Here is a 16,719-nt window from a genome sequence, read left to right as displayed (position 1 = left end):
TATCTGCCTGGTGGACTGCAAAAGATGTCTTTAATTCCCAGTCTTATTGGTAATGGTCATAAATGTGAAATTTGTGTTGAAGCTAAACATTCCAAGAAACCTTTCAAAGCAGTTAATAAATAGAAAAATTCAATTGCTTGAATTGGTTCATACAAACTTAGCTGACTTTAAGAATACTGAAAGTAGAGTCGACAAACGGTGTTATAATACTTTTGCTGATGACCATTCTAGATATACCAAAGATGGGGCTGAAAAAATGTTTTTAATTTATAAAGTAATAGTTGAAAACCAGTTGGAGTGTATGATTAAAAGACTTAGGTTTAATAAGGGGGAGAGATAGAACCACCTTTTTAAAAGGAACTTTGCGAGGAAAATGGAATAAAATTATCCATGAGCTTTTTGATCCATATTCTCCCTTACAAAATGGCATTGTTGAAAGGAAAAATAGAACTCTAAAGGAGATGATGAATGCTACGTTAATTAGTTATGGTTTGCAATATGTGGTGGAGGCCATTCTTTCTGCCACTTAAAGTGCCCCTAAAAAGCTTGATAAAACACCCTATGATTGTAGAAAGGCCATTCGACTAACCTTAAATATTTGAAAGTGTAGGGGTGTCTTGCTAAAGTTGCTTTACCTTCTTTTAGATAGGAAAATATTGGATCTAAAACTGTTGATGTTGTATTTGTTGGTTATGCTGGAAATAGTGCATCTTATAGATTCATGTGCTTAAATGATATATCAATGTGCGAATCTAGAGATGTTGAAATTTTTTAGCATGTTTTCCCGTTGAAGAAAAATAAAGTTTCTCTTGATGTGTCTATGACTATTCCTTCCTCTTATTCTATGCCTATTCCTTCTCTATTGTTGAAAATGATGATGTTGTACAACCTAGAAAAATCAAGAGACGTATAATTGAAACTAGTTTTGGTCCTGATTTTTAAACTACTTTGTTAACTGAACTCAATGATATAGATGAATTAGATGAACTTGTTATCTGTTATCATTTGTTTGATGATCATCCTAAAACGTTTGAAGAGGCTATGAGTTCAATTGATGCTAGTTTTTTAAAGGAAGAAATTAATAGTGAAATAGAGTCTATTATGTCTAATCAATGTGGGAACTAGTTTATTCGACTAAAGGTGAAGCCATTAGTTATTAATGGATTTTTAAAAGAAAACTTAGATTTGATGGTACAGTTGAAATGTAAAAGGAAAGACTAGTGATTAAAGGGTTCACACAAAATTTTGGTGTTGATTTATTTTGTACTTACTCACATATAACTAAGATCGTTACTATATGTGCTTTGCTTGCATTAGCTTTTAGCTATAATTTGATCGATTGTGCATCAAATGGATGTAAAATCTGCGTTTTTAAATGGTGACTTAGAGGAGGAAATTTATATGGTTCAACCTCCAGGTTTTATGGTTCCTAGATAGGAACAAAAAGTGTGTAAGTTAAAAAAATCATTGTATTGATTAAAACAAGCTCCAAAAGAGTGGTATGAGAAAAAACAATACTTAGTTTTGAATTTGTTGTGAATAACCATGTTGATGCGTGTGTGTACTCCAAAATATTTGGATCTGATTGTGTAATTGTCTGCTTATATGTAGATGATATGTTAAATTTTGGTACATATATTGCTGCTATTTATGATACAAAAAAAATCACATTCATCCTAGTTTGAGATGAAAGATTTAGGTGAAATTGATGTAATTTTGGAGTTAGAGCTACCAAAATTAGTAATGGTTTCTCTTTGTCTCAATCTTATTATGTGGAAAAAGTGAGAGAGAAATTTAATAGTTATAATGATGTGCATGTTAAAACTCCTTATGATGCTAGCATTAACTTGAAAAAGAACAATGGCAATAGTGTGTCACAAACAAAGTATGCTAAAATAATTGGGAGTTTAATGTTTCTTATGAACTACACTCGACCTGACACAGCTTATGTAGTTAGTAGACTTAGTCGAGATACCTAGCTATAACTTTAATAGAGAACATTAGAATGATCTTAGATCTTCGAGGCATTATAGATTGAGGTTTGCATTATGTTAATTTTCCTGCTGTGTAAGAAGGATATAATTGTGATACAAACTGGGTGTTTGACAATGATATAAGGTTAATATCACTAGTGTATATGTTTTCACTTTATGTAGAGCAGCAGTGTCTTGGAAGTCTTCAAAATAGACTTGTATTTCTTGATCAACTATGGAGTTTGAGTTCATTGCTTTTGACTTGGCCAAGCAAGAGGTGGAGTGGTTAAAACACTTATTAGCAGATTTTCTATTGTGGGGGCGACTTGTTCCACCTATGTCTTTATATTGTGACTCACAGGTTGCTATTTGTGTTGCTAAAAACAGTGCTTATTGTAGACACCAAATTTTGATCCCTTACTCCCCATGTTATTTTTACTTCCTTTTATTTAACCAATAAGTTTTGTATAATTTTTTATATTATAACAATAAAGTTGATTATACTGACAACAACCGCAATAATTAGGTATACGAGACCAATATAAGTGATGTTTATTTATAATTTAAGAATACACAAAATTCTTACAATTAGTACCTGTAGTTTACAAATAAAACATGATATTAGTTTGAAGTAGAAACTCGAACCTTGTACACTCCATGCCAGAAACTTCAAATCGTCATTTTTTCATAATTATGAACATCATAACACCATTAGTAACACCACTAACGCCATGATCAAAGCTAAATATAAATTTAGCACTCGAAAATGGTCCTCAAATGGAGAGGGAAGTGGACGGTTTTGGTTACTGGAAGCCGAAGAGGAAAGAGAAAGGAATGTGTATCTAGGGTATATAAGAATTAAGTGGTGATTGTGGCTAAGGAAATCTCACTTTTATAGGGAGTAAATTTTTTATGTGATTTTTATCATATCCCAATCGTATAATTGTCTAGTAATAATTTATCTTGTAAAAATAATAATTGTTACCGATAACGTAAAACAATTATTCTGTTTGAAACGTCTTGTAATCGGGGATGCATAGGTCCTCATATATCATAGTCGAAAGTATTAAATATTGATCCTCTAATCCGCGAAGTTATTAAATCGCGACCCGTTCTATATTTTTTTACAACTTATTAACCTCAGGTAGATTTTTAAATATTCCTTAGTTTTACTATTACCAAAAAAATACTACTATTGATTTCAAGTAATACTATCCTATTGTTATTACTAATAATATTTTCAAGGAAATATTGTCAAAACTAAAATTACCTTTGACAGGTCTTCTAAAAATAAAACAACCTTTTGATTATTCCAAAATAAAACGACCTTTGACATATATCTGCTCAAAATAGAACATGACCGGTTAGTAACCTGTTTAATAGGTTAATTGTGACACGTGTCGCAATGTGATTAGAAGGTTTTTTATTTTAATTTTTACATTTTCTTTTTTTAAAAAATTATTTTAATTAAAAAATAAAACTAAACCACCACCCCCAACCTATTAACAGGCCCCCTTCTCCGGCTGCCCCCAACGACTGTTCTTCCTTTCCTCCATCCCAACACCATCGCCCCTCTCTGTACCCCACCCTTAAGGCGCTCCATTTCCCTTTCCCCATCCAGCCCCCGATGTGCCCATAGTCTCCTTCCCCGGTGAACCCACTTAATCGATTAATTTCACGTCATGATTCACCACCTAATTTTCCGATTTAATTTCGAAAACACCACTTAATTGATTAACTTAGTCATTCAGTGAGATGAATCATTAAGTCAATATTGAGTAAGATAAAATATTGTCTTGCACCTCCTCAACCAATTCGCAGAACTCAGATCAACACTCACATACTCCCTCCTTTTCGTATTAATCACAACAATAGGGTATTCACAAAGTTTAAGAAAATTTATAAGATGGGGCGCAAAGGAGGATTTTTATAATATAAAGTATTATTAGTATGAGAGAGAAATAATAATAAAAATTAGTGTAAATGGTGTTGGTAGGAAAGAGAAATTATAAAATATTAGTGAAAGTGGGGTTAGTGGGAGAGAGAAATTATAAAAATAATAGTGGGTCCTTTCCAAATATAGAAGTGTTGCAATTAATATGAAACAGATGTAAAAGGAAAGTATTGCGATTAATATGAAATGGAGGGAGTACTATACAATCAAACTCTCTTTTGTCTCTATACAAAATGGTGGCTGCTGGTGGGTGTGGCTTGGTGGTGTTAGACGAAAAATGGTGGTTGGTGGGTGTAGCTTGTTTGTGTTCCGGCCAAAAGTTATGGAGGGGGAGGTGGAGGGGCTGAACAGGGAGGGGAGGGAATTTTTATAAAAATTCAAATCATTTTTTTAAGAGAAAAATTGAAACTTAAAAAAAATAAATTATAGCCAATCACAATATGACACATGTTCGGCTTAATCTTTTAAACTGGTTACCAGTTTTTTATTCTATTTTGAGCTGATGTATGTCAAGGGTCGTTTTATTTTAGAATGATAAAAAAGTTGTTTTATATTTGGAAGACCGGTCAAAGGTCGTATTATTTTTGACAATTTTTCCTATTTTCAATCATCATTTTTTTACAAAAATAATTATAGAAATAAGATAGAAACAAGAACAACAAAGGGACAAAATTTGCATGCATGCACGGAAAATACAAATGCATGCAACTACTTTCAATACAAGCCCCAAAGAAATGACACTTTTTTTTATTTATTTAATTTTTTTTAAAATTTGTTAAAAGACTTTGTTATTAGCGTTATACATACCCTTCCTAACTTCATCTTCCTCCTTCTTCCAACTCCTCACAAAAGCTTTATTACAACCACAAATTTCATGCCACATTTCTTCTCTATTCTATACAGTCAGAAATAACAAGTGTAAGGTTTGCATGTCTAGTTTTTCTATCTAGTTAAGTCAATACATGAAGATGAAAATAATATTCGACAATGAAAGAGTGACTCTAAACAAAAATACCTCAACCATTACTACACATATGATATGCCAAATCCATGTTGAAGAAGAAGATGGTAAGCCTTGGTTGTAATTTAGCAACGAAAATAAAAAAATTAGTGTTTGTTGTTTATCTTAATCTACTATATGGATTCGTCATATAAATCATTTGGACAAGCGTGCTCATGATCCTTTTTTTTTTGGATAAACCAATCCATTTTTTTTATCAATCTAAATGTTATTTATCAGATTACCAAATGAGACAAAATTTATTACAATATTTATTTACTAAACTCTAGTATTCTTCTGTATTTATTAAGCAATATTTTTTTGAATTTTGTATTTTAGCTCGTATCTACTCCAATAAATACCACTCACCCTTCACAAAGTAAAGAGGAGGAACTTTTTGGGGAAAAATCTCTAAAAGAAGTGCAAATTATTCAAGTATTGTTATTGCCTTTTCATAGATATTAAAAAAAAAAAAAAAAAAAAGTAATCTAAAAAAAAGGTTTTATTTTTAATAAGGAAAAAATAAATATAATTCAAAAATAAATACATACATACATACATACATACATACATACATACATATATATATATATATATATATATATATATATATATATATATAATAGAAGATCTTCTTGCCTCAATTAATCACCTTACATCGGCCATATTTGACACTTTATTTTCTGATTTCTCAAGATAGCTACTCAAAGCCAAAGGTAATATTCTCATTCTTTTCATTTGTTATTTCCAATTTTTTTATATACATTTTCTAACTTTTCTACCTTTGTGTGTTCCATAGCCCCCTAGAGCACTGTACGTGTCGGTTTCCTAATTTTAAAATCAAATAGAATTCGACTGACCACGAGTGAGTTTGAGAGTGTGTATACATGGTTTGATTGTTGGTTGTATCTCTTAAATGCATCACCATCTTTTAGGATATAAAATGGAAGCAATGATAATTGGAAAAAATGCATAAGGAAACTATAAAGAATGAATGATGGAATTTTAGCAAAGTCCTTTTTTCGACCATTTTAGTTTTAATTGTATAAAAAATCGTTTTCCATAAAAATAATAAAAAACAAAAATTTTCACAATAAGTTGATATATGCATGAGGGTATTGAGACTTCGAATTTTATAAAAATGAGCACTAATAACCTGTACACGAAAAATCAAACACTAATGGTTATCAATATCATCAATTTTTTATTACAAGTTTGACCTTTAACTAATTTTAACTAATCGTATTATAAAATATAAAAAATCATACTGGCTACCTAAAAAGAAGGTTCCCTAAGCTTTGAATTTGGGGTCACACATCTCATATATAGGATGCATTCTTTATTTTTATTTTTTTAATGAATTTCGCAAAATAGAGTTGTTGAGGTAAATATTATTCTTTACCACCAAGTTAAATACTCTTTCTTGTTCTCAAGTATTAGGGGACTGCCCCTCGAGTTATCAGTTTCAAAGATTGATATCCTTGCTAACGTAAAATAAAACAATAAGGAAGTTTTCCCAAAAGAAGTAAAATAAGTTAGATTGCTCAAACAAATGAGTAGATAAACATATGACAAAAGATACAAATGCATTCCATAATTGAAGGATAGAGTCAGGTCTATAATTGTAAAAGTGAAGGAGAGGTTACCTCCATGATTATACAATTGGAAAAGACGAACGATTTTCAATACATGCTATGTGATAAACTACACTATCGCTTGGCTACTAAGCCAAGGGAAATTACGAAAGCTAAGAACAAAGCTTAAAAGAGATGAAATGCTTGTTGTTGATTGATTTGCTAATATCCTCCTTTCGATCCTTACACTTTTATTTATAGTAAAAATGGAGCGGTTATGGCTGAATCCCATAACTGTTGTACGGTTATGCTTCTTGGCGCCAACACTTCTTTGAAAATTATAATCATCCATTAGCCTTCTAATCCGGCCCATATATTATTGGGCTTCTATGTGATATTAGCCCAATTGCCGTTATTTTTTTGATAAAATTATCCCAAAGACCTTTTACTAACTCTAAAAACTTCTTAACAGGGTCAAAGTCAATAAAGTCATAAAAAAGTCAAAAATCTAATTTTTGGGTGTAACAAATGCCCCCTAATTTGGGTGGTTGATAGGGTTTGAAACCAACTAAATTATGACAATTCAGGCCTAAATATAAAGCATTGTGTATGTCTTACTCTATAAGCATCAAATACAGAATATAAACATTACTTAATATTTATAAAGATAAGATAATTACAAAATGAGAGCATTTCAAAAATTATAAGTTTTGAATTGTGTATGCTCTTTTAAAAGGAGTTAAGGCTAAATATATACATCGATATACTTTTTAAGACGCCTTTTAATATCTTAGATCATCTTGGTGTGTCGCTAGTCCCCTCTTCATAATAGGATCTGTCAGATAGTCTTCGAAATCCCCATCCTCAATAGGACTCATTAGGCTCCAGTCTACTATGTTGCGATAGGCAATTGAGTTATCCCATCACTCACAGGCACACCAATATCTGAGAACATGGGCTTCTTCATTTGGCCTTGTAGTCACCTTAACGTGGTAATGTTTACTGCAACGGACTAGTAGCCTCTTCATGATCAACCTGTCACATGTAGGGGGATGAACATCTCTTACTTCTCGTGCCCAACCCTTGCACACTAATGCAACATTTGCCTTGTCATCGTCTTCCATGAGCATAGGCAAGATGTGATTTATGAGAAGTTCAACATCTGAACCAACAGTGAAAGCATTGGTGATGACAGGGCCTGTAGGGTCTCTTAAGATTACTGGTCGCTCACCCCATCTCTTGTTAACTCTTTTTTAGCATTCCTCTCTTCCTCTTTCTGTAATTTTGAACCTATTTAGGATATCGATCGACAGCCAAATGATGATTTTGGCAAACACCAGGGTATTTCATGGAACTATATTCCTCCATAAGGTATTCGACACTATTCTTAGGCACAAAAACTGGCCATGGTGCAATCGTTTTATTTTATACTTGATTCTGATCCTCTTGTAATTCGTCATTATCTTGTGGAATTTCTTCAGGAATTATCTCTTCTACTATGCGAGTATCTCAAGAAAGGGAACAAACTCTGACAAATTAATTTTATAGAGAGAAAAAATAAGAGAGAGAAATAAAATTGGCTTAGTGAAGTGGGAAAATTTTGAGTGAAGTGACTACTTATATTTATAATCACTCTTGCGCCACTCCCTTTACGGTTAAAATTCTTCATTACTTCAATACATCGTGATGAAACCACGTAACTCTCCAACTTCTTGAAAGTCGTTTATCCAAATATCATATTAAGGGAAATGAATTTGGAACTAAACCGTCACAAAATTTACATAGTAACTTCCACTTTGAAGTTAATAATTTTACTGATCATTTAATTTTTATTGGGAATTTAGAAGTGTCTTTTCAATTAAATGACAAAAAATACATTTGTCTGTCACTTGGTAAATTGCGAAATTAATTATAATTTTAACCCATATTTAATTTCTAGGTAAATCAAAAATATATTTGGATGGGTATAATTACAACAAATGAATTACATCTCTTCATCAAATAAACAAAATATTTACAAAATATTTATAATTTTCATTGACCATATATAATTTAAATCAACCCAAGATCAGACATAAATAGAAATTAAGTTCCAAAGAGTAAAGATATGATCAAAAACATGTTTAGGCACTAAGTTTCAACAGAACTAAGAACATGTAACACATCATGTTTGAGTACTTAGCTCCTCAACCAAAGGTTAGTTCAATTACACAAAAGAAGTCAAACCAGTAAACCCTAGCCTTTGTTCAATCCCAAGTGTGATTGGGGCTTTTAGGGCTTTTGTATGTTGGCTCAAACATATCAGAGGATAAATCAAAGCTATCTTCTTGCTCTAGTACTATCATCCTCCTCAAACTTCTTGGTGGAGACCTCTTCATCTTCATCTTCCTCTTCTGTCGCTTCTTCTTTGAAGGTACATCGTCATCTCTCTGGCTCATCTCTTAAAACCAGATCAGGATTAAAGCCGAAACTTGCATTTCAAAATCTAGCTTAGCGATGAAATTCAGCAACTTCTGCCCTTTTAGCATCCTTCTCCATTGGATCCCACTTCTCTAAAGCTAACACCCTTAGCTCTTAGCTATCCTCAACTCCCGAGCAAAGCTTCTCTTTTTTAGGTTGTGCTAGAGGTTGGACTCTCCATAACTATGGTGAAAGTAATATTTTTAGGAAGATTTGAAGTAGACTTTCAGACAAAAGATTTTTGTTGAGAGAGAAGATACACCTTGCGTATTTAATTAAAAAGTGATTTAATGATCTCAACCTATATTTATAAGTTGAAAGAAATGTTCTGGTCACTTTAAAGATAATATAAGTTTTGGAATTACCTAGCAATTACCTCATAAAAGGCTACAAACAATGTTATGTAATAGGCCTCATCGAAGGGTAATTTAGTAATTTCTTACTTTCATCGCTTGATTTCCAATTACTAAATTGAGCCCTAAAACTCTTTCGTTTAAGGTTGCATATCTCAATTCCAATTAAAAATCAATTTCTTTTGACAGACTCTGCCAAGCCATTTATATCATTTTGTGTCTGAACAAAATCAAACGGCACAATTTGACTAACTCTCCAACGCTTGGAAAAACCATAAAAACCTTTAAGGTATCCTTCACCCTATCCTATCACCAATTTAGTCTCTAATCTTCCAAAATTTTAACCCTCCAATCTTTGAACTTTGCAAAGTGTGAAATGACTTCTCTTCCTTTGTAAGAAGTGTTTAAATCCTTTCTGGTAAAAGATTATTTGATTGAGGCTCATGAACTGTGTGAGTTGATAAGCAAATATCCCCAAAATTTCAGATTTGATTTCCTATGGCATATTTCATCTTTGACCACCAAAGAAGGTGTTTTGAAAGGCACAACCTCAATAAAGCCAGCATTTCACTTTGACCTTTCATCTTCTGATGATCTACAAGATTTCCAAAAGGAAATTCAGCCTAAGTTAACCAAGTGTATCCTTGGTAAAGGTTCACCCTGCCCTGCTGCATTCAATGAATTGCATCTAAACGAAAATTGGGTTTTAAGCCAGAATCCAATTAAAGGTCAGGTGCAAGACCTCATAGCCAGGGGTTGGTTCATTCGGCATTCCAAATTCCACTCCTCATGGGAATAGAAGAGAATTTTCAGTTTCTTCATACTGGCGACGTATGGAAAGATTCCATTTAACGGATCGCTAACATGTGCCCTTATATCGCTCTGATCCCGTTTTAAACTATTTCATCCTACGCCAGGGTTGCATGACTGTCACCCTTGCTGATACGGCCTTTCACATTGGTTTATCACCTTATGATGATAAAGGTCAACAAATAAGAGTGTTCATCCTAATTGAAGGCGTTAGACCTTTATATAATAGAAGTCACAAACCTTCTGAAACAAATGCTGGCAACGTCCAAAAGCAGCAAGATTGGCTTTAATGCCTATACCTCATACTTTGCATCATCATCATATTTTTCCAAGGTGTCGCGAGAGGAAGAGGTACTTTTCAATTTATTCGCTCTTATTCGTTTAATGATGTGCAAATCTAATGGTATTTCTGCACTTTTATTGCCACTTGTAATGAACATTTCACATAGCAAATCTTTTGTACTGCTAAGTTCAATCTTATTAGGACAATTATACAAATGTCTGTTTAGATGTAAAGAAGCTCTTAATGAAGGTCAGAGCTTAGAAAATGTGGGTGGATTATTGTGGTTGCTGAAGACCGAGGAGGAAGTTAAGAAAGAGATGGCAGCTGAGTCAGCTTTGTATGTATCCGAACTTTACTATAGGGAGAAAACTTTGAAAGTGAACTGTTGTTCATATGCAGAGATATACTTAAACTATTTTGACCACTAAAAAGTTCCTAAACCAAATCTTGTTATGTATTGTCTACTGGAGTTAGACCGTTTACCTGTTAGTTGGTATATATGAGCCGGAAGGATAATCCGGATCCTAACAGTATATGGGTCTTTGATGAAACTCAAGAATGGCTCAAAAAGGTAGGCATGAGGGTAACTTTTGATGAGGAATCCCCTTTTTGGTTTTATGTGTTGCCTTCCAGAGATTTACCTGTAGGAGAGCCATAACATTTTGGTTTTGAAGTCTACAGCCCTCATATGGTAGCCAGACAATTTGGTTTGTGCAAATCTCTTGCTACCCCCCCTAAATATTCACCACATGTAGCATTCCTTGGGATTCTAGGCCAAAATTCCATGAAGAAGATGTTTAGAAGAGTGACTCCCTCACATATTCTAAACTTGTTTTGCAACCCGGGAAATTAAGAGATGTAGTTTCTTTGAGTTATCATGAATGGTGGTATCGTGGACCACTTCAAGCTCATGCTGTTGAAGATGCCTAGGCACACTTTGCTGTGAGTGTGGAAAACTTTACAGGTATGAGTTCCTCTAAGTGTTTCCTTCACTTACTTCTTACTTTCCACTCACAATCTACTTTTCAGGTAAGAAAAAGACTGATGGGTCTTCAATCAAAATGAAAGGCAAGACTGCTTATCATCAAATTAACCGCTCATCTAAGATTGCTGTAAAGTTTAATTATGAACATATGGCCATAGATGATTCTCACAGAAGTGTCATTCATTCTCACACTGATAGGGTTGGATTGGAGAATGCAAATGAGCACCGGTTCAAAACTAGCTTTGAGCACTGGTTTTGAACCCTTGGTCATTTGAGGGATGCCAAAAGCTGAATTTATTCGCACGGGTGCAATTACTCTTTAATTAACTCCTACCTTGTTTTTTTGGCACCGGTTTTTAATAACCGGTGCTAATTTCTCGGTGCTCATTTATGTTTTTCTACTAGTATTCGACCCCAAGTTCCCTACATAAATCAATGAGTAATTGGCATAGGAACATCCCCATGTCAAGCCCCGACACAACATCACAATTTGTATTCAAAACAGAACTAGAGCTAGAAACTACTTATATCCCTCTTACCAGTACGTGAATTAGCTCTGATTTGTCCAAGCTTCTTGTACCTTGTTAATTACTATGATTTCTTTCATATTAGGTCTAGCTCCCAATACTAAAAAGAAACGAAAATCTCCAGAAAAAACCACGCCTTCCAACCTTGTTTCAATTAAAAGTGACAAAGAAGAGTTAGGAAATATAGCAAGCCATTCAGATCTCTTAGAGAAAACTACTACTTCTAGCCTGCTGTCATTAGAGAAGTCACCACCTCGTGATCCTGCACCTTCTTCTCCAACGAATCAAGGACTTGATAAGAAGAAGAGAAAAGGTGATGCTAATGTTGGTTCATTTAGGAACCAGGGCGCTGTTGCAGGCAAACAGCCATTGAGGTGTAGTTCATCATCTGACGATAAACCTAGAGCCTCAAACGTTAAAGATGATGTGGGTGTAAAAGCAAGTCCTCGCCAATCAAACCTCAAACCTTCAGTTTCAAGAACAACTCCAGTTTCTTCTTTTAAGTCACGACAATCCGAAGTTCCTACCTCCATACAAACAGACCAGCCCGCTCAAATTGTCGATGCTAATGTTGATATTAATATTGCCTAGTTTCTAATCCATCACTTGTGACTTCAAAGTCCATGCCTGAGTCAAAACAACCTTTTGTCGCTGTTCATGACATGGGAAAAACTGTCCAGGATGGTGCTGAACAAAGGAATAATGACTCTCCATTTGTTCCAACTTCAGAATCTTTGCCTGAATTAGCAAAACCCTCTATAATGATTCAAGAGTAGGAGGTGGAGATTCAGGATGAAGTTGAACTAGAAATCATGGAGTCCATTCTAGTGATGGTGTAAAGTGACACCATAAATGTAAGGAAGCTCTTGCACAAAAGAGTGCATCTCTAGATTTAGGTAAATGACAAAATTCCTTTTCTGTCTCCTTGTTGATGTCTAATATCTTTATTATTTTCAGCATTGACAACCTTTAATCAAGGAATTCAGAGCAACAAGACTTCAACAAAGCAAGCGTCAAATGAATGTAAACATTCTAGCCCTGTAAAGTTATCATGCTTATATAGCCTTCACTTGACTCATGCTTAACTGTTGAACATATATAAATCCCACCATCTACATCTCTAGAGGCCAAGCTTCTTAAAGAAGTTCTAGGTCTTTGTGAGAGAGTAGAGTTGCAAGATTCACCAAGTACACAGATCAAGCTATCTCTGGAACTTATGGCTCAAGTTCTTATGCTGGGAAGTAATGATCCAGTTGTATGGAAGGACTTATCCATCGTCAATTAGGCATGTGTTGTTGAATTGGCTAGCAAAATATCATCTCTTCTTCCTTTAATAATTTCTGATATATCCCAACAAGTGTCCCAAGTTTTCCAACAACGAGATATTTTGAAGAAGAAAGACTTGGAGTTAGACGTAGAACTGGACCACCTGCGCACTGGGATTGATAAGATCTTGGAAAAGGAGAATAAACTTCAAGCCAAGAGAGCTATGGTAGAGCAAAAGCTTCAGGATCGTAGAAGAGAGAAGAAACAATTGAAGAGCCAGATATCTGAGAGTGCTCCAATAGTTTAAGAAACTTTGTCTCAATTTGATCACCATGGTAAATAGAAGGCGTTGATGAACAAATGCAAGGTTTTTCTTTCTGAGATTAAACATAAAGCAATGGCTGAAAAGTCCATTCGCTTGTAAACAATACATTTTATTTGTCAAAGCCTCTAATGATGGATGCTTTTGTTGTTAATTTTTAATACTGTTCCCATATACTTGGGTTGTACTATTTTAAGAACTTTCCATTAAGTTCCCTTAGAAACATTTCCCCATCTAACTCTTGTAGTAAATAGGCATTCCCAAACATGACTTTATGAACTCTGAATGGACCTTCCTATTTAGAAGACCATTTACCAATGACATGGTCTTTATAGTCATGTTCCAAAAGTTTCATCGTCCGCACTAAATCTCCTTCCAAAAAGATTTTATGTTTCAACTTTTTGTTATAAGATTTTTCTACCTGTCTTTTCTGAGCTTCGATTTTAGCTAGCGCTTGGAGTCTTTCACCCTCAACGTCCAACAATTCAATGAACATAGATTGTTGATAGTCTTCCCAGTTTATACCCATTTGTATAGCTATCATGGTGTAATTAGCGCTTAGCTCTGCTGGTATAACAAGCTTATGTCCATACATTAGTTGGTAAGGAGTAGTTCATATTACATTTCTCTTTGATGTTCTATATGCCCAAGTAGCATAGTGCAAGAGAATATGCCAATTTTTAGGATTTTCATCCACCATCTTAGCAATCCCTTTAGAGATTACTTTATTAGTGGCTTTTGCTTGACCATTGGCATGAGCAAAATAAGGGATTGAATGAATTTTTCGGATATAGAATTCCTTGAGATAGGAATTGAATTTATTTCCTGTAAACATGGTTGCTTGATCCATAGTTATGGATTCGGGAATCCCATATCTTGTAAAGATTTTCTTTTCAAAAAAAAAGATTATCGCCCTTGCATTTAAGCTTTTGAAGTCATGGATCTCAATCCATTTTGTAAGGTAATCATGGTTATCAGAATATACTCATGGTGGGCAGATGAGGGAGGTTTACTAGGACCAATTGCATCCATCGCCTAACCTCTGAAAGGCTAGGGCTCGATAATGGGGTGCAATTCTATTGCTGGCACCCTACTTATTGGTCTAAAGCTTTGACATTGTTTACAACCGTTTCCATGCATACTGCAAACAATCTTGTCTAACTGAAGGCCAATAAAATCCCATGTGATGGATTAACCACCTCATTTATTTCTTGCTTGGTGTGACCCACAAATTCCGTGATGAACCTCTGCTAAAATGGTTAACACTTTCTTTGTTCCAACACACGTTAGGAAAATGCCTTGAGGATCTTTCCTGTACAGCTTACTCCCCATAAAGAAGTATTTAGTAGCTGCTAGCCTAACTTTTGCTGGAACTTTTCCTTCTGAAGGGTCTTTTAAATACTCCTTAATCTCCTTTATCTAGTCTATATCCTGAGCAAGGATAGATATTGTATTTGTGCACTTCTGCCTTCACTTTCTCATCTAAATGTTTCAATTTATAGGTGTTTATATGAATAATTGATTCATCGAAACTTTCAGAATCAGGCAGCGATGCTTGTTGTGCCAAAAAGTCAGCCTCTTTGTTTTCTTCTCTTGGGATATGAGAGACCTGGATAAATTCAAAATCATTGATAAGCTCTTGAACAATAGATGAAAAGGTCATCGCCAGAGGTGAAATTCCTTTGTATTCATTATGAATCGCCTAACACTTACCCTTGTAACTCCCATATCTTTTAGAGTTCTCAAACCAATCATTAAGGCTTCAAACTCTGATCTATTATTTGTGCATTGAGTTGAGAAAGTGACGTAGGGTGAACTTGGTCGTTAACTAATCCTCCCTAAGGTCAAACAAAATTTATAATCACTTAACAAACCTAAATACATGTATAGAGGTAAGTTAAGGGTCGAACCACTAGGAACGATTATGTTCAATGCTTTCAATGTGTGCCTAAGCTAGCGAAGGTGAAGAGGTAACACTATTTAACTACCAAAACAAAGAAGCAAACAAATGAAACACTAGTTAATGGGGATCAACAGGTAATCATGACAATTACAACAACTTAGGAAGGTTAAGCCAATCAATAGTTGTGAAGAGTAATGGTAAGAGCTATCAATTGGAATCAAAGAGCTATCTGCTAACCATAAAGCTAGGTTTCCTATATGAATAACAAACTAGGAGAATCACAATTCAAACTAATCAACAATTTCAAATCCTAAATCAAGTGGTCATTTCAATAGGATCTACGATGCAATCTAGCATAGTTCTCAAGGCATAATCAAATAAGCACATGAAAACTTACATTAATCACTTTAATCTCAACAATCAATCAATTCAATTCCCAAATTAATCACAATCAATCAATCATACAAGTTTTACCCAATCCCTAGCGAAACAACTACACACTAACAATCATCATCTAATATAAACAAATAATTGCAATCAAGAATCAACCAAACATGAAGAACAACTACTCTAATCAAGAATCAATCATCAAAACCAAATCAAACAAACATGAAATTAAAGAAAACAAAAAGATGAGATAGAGTAAGAAATACTCATTAATAATTGAGAAGATCTTCAATATAATTGTCACCCTTGCATCTTCAATTTCTAAAATCACCATTGAAATCCCTCACTTTTTCTCTTTAAAACTACTGTTAAAACTAACCCCAAACTAGAGAGAGAAACTCTCAACTAAGCTAAGAATTAATTGCTTGATGAATTGCTTAATTGCTTAATTAAGAAATAATAGAGAAAAGTTATTTATAGTATAACTAAATACAATAAAAATAAGGCAAATATCCCAAAATAGACCCATCCGGGCGCGCCCTCTCACGAGCTTGCGCGCCCACAAAAATTAAGGTACGGAAATAGAGAATTCAGGTGGCGCGCTCGCGAAGAAAGCTTGCGCACCCACGCAAAGGTAGCGCAACCCCCGCACAATCAACCTGTTGAATTCTACCTTCTTGCAAAATTAAAAGTTGTCGTGGCGCGGCGCCGGCTACCGTAACACGGTGGTGGCTGCCGTGGCGTGGCTGTCGCTGCCGTGTCGCGACAGTTTATTCCTACGCGCCCGCGCTGCTGGAGCAAGGGACTTCCTTCAGTGCGTGCGTGATGTACATGGTGCACTCCTCATGATCGTCACTAGGCATGGCAGATTTGAAATGAATTTTACGGTGGCTTCAACAACATGAATTAATGAGAGCACAAG

Source organism: Chenopodium quinoa, unplaced genomic scaffold, assembly GCF_001683475.1.
Source record: "Chenopodium quinoa cultivar QQ74 unplaced genomic scaffold, ASM168347v1, whole genome shotgun sequence".
Classification (NCBI taxonomy): Eukaryota; Viridiplantae; Streptophyta; class Magnoliopsida; order Caryophyllales; family Amaranthaceae; genus Chenopodium; species Chenopodium quinoa.
Note: the sequence above shows the minus strand (reverse complement) of the source record.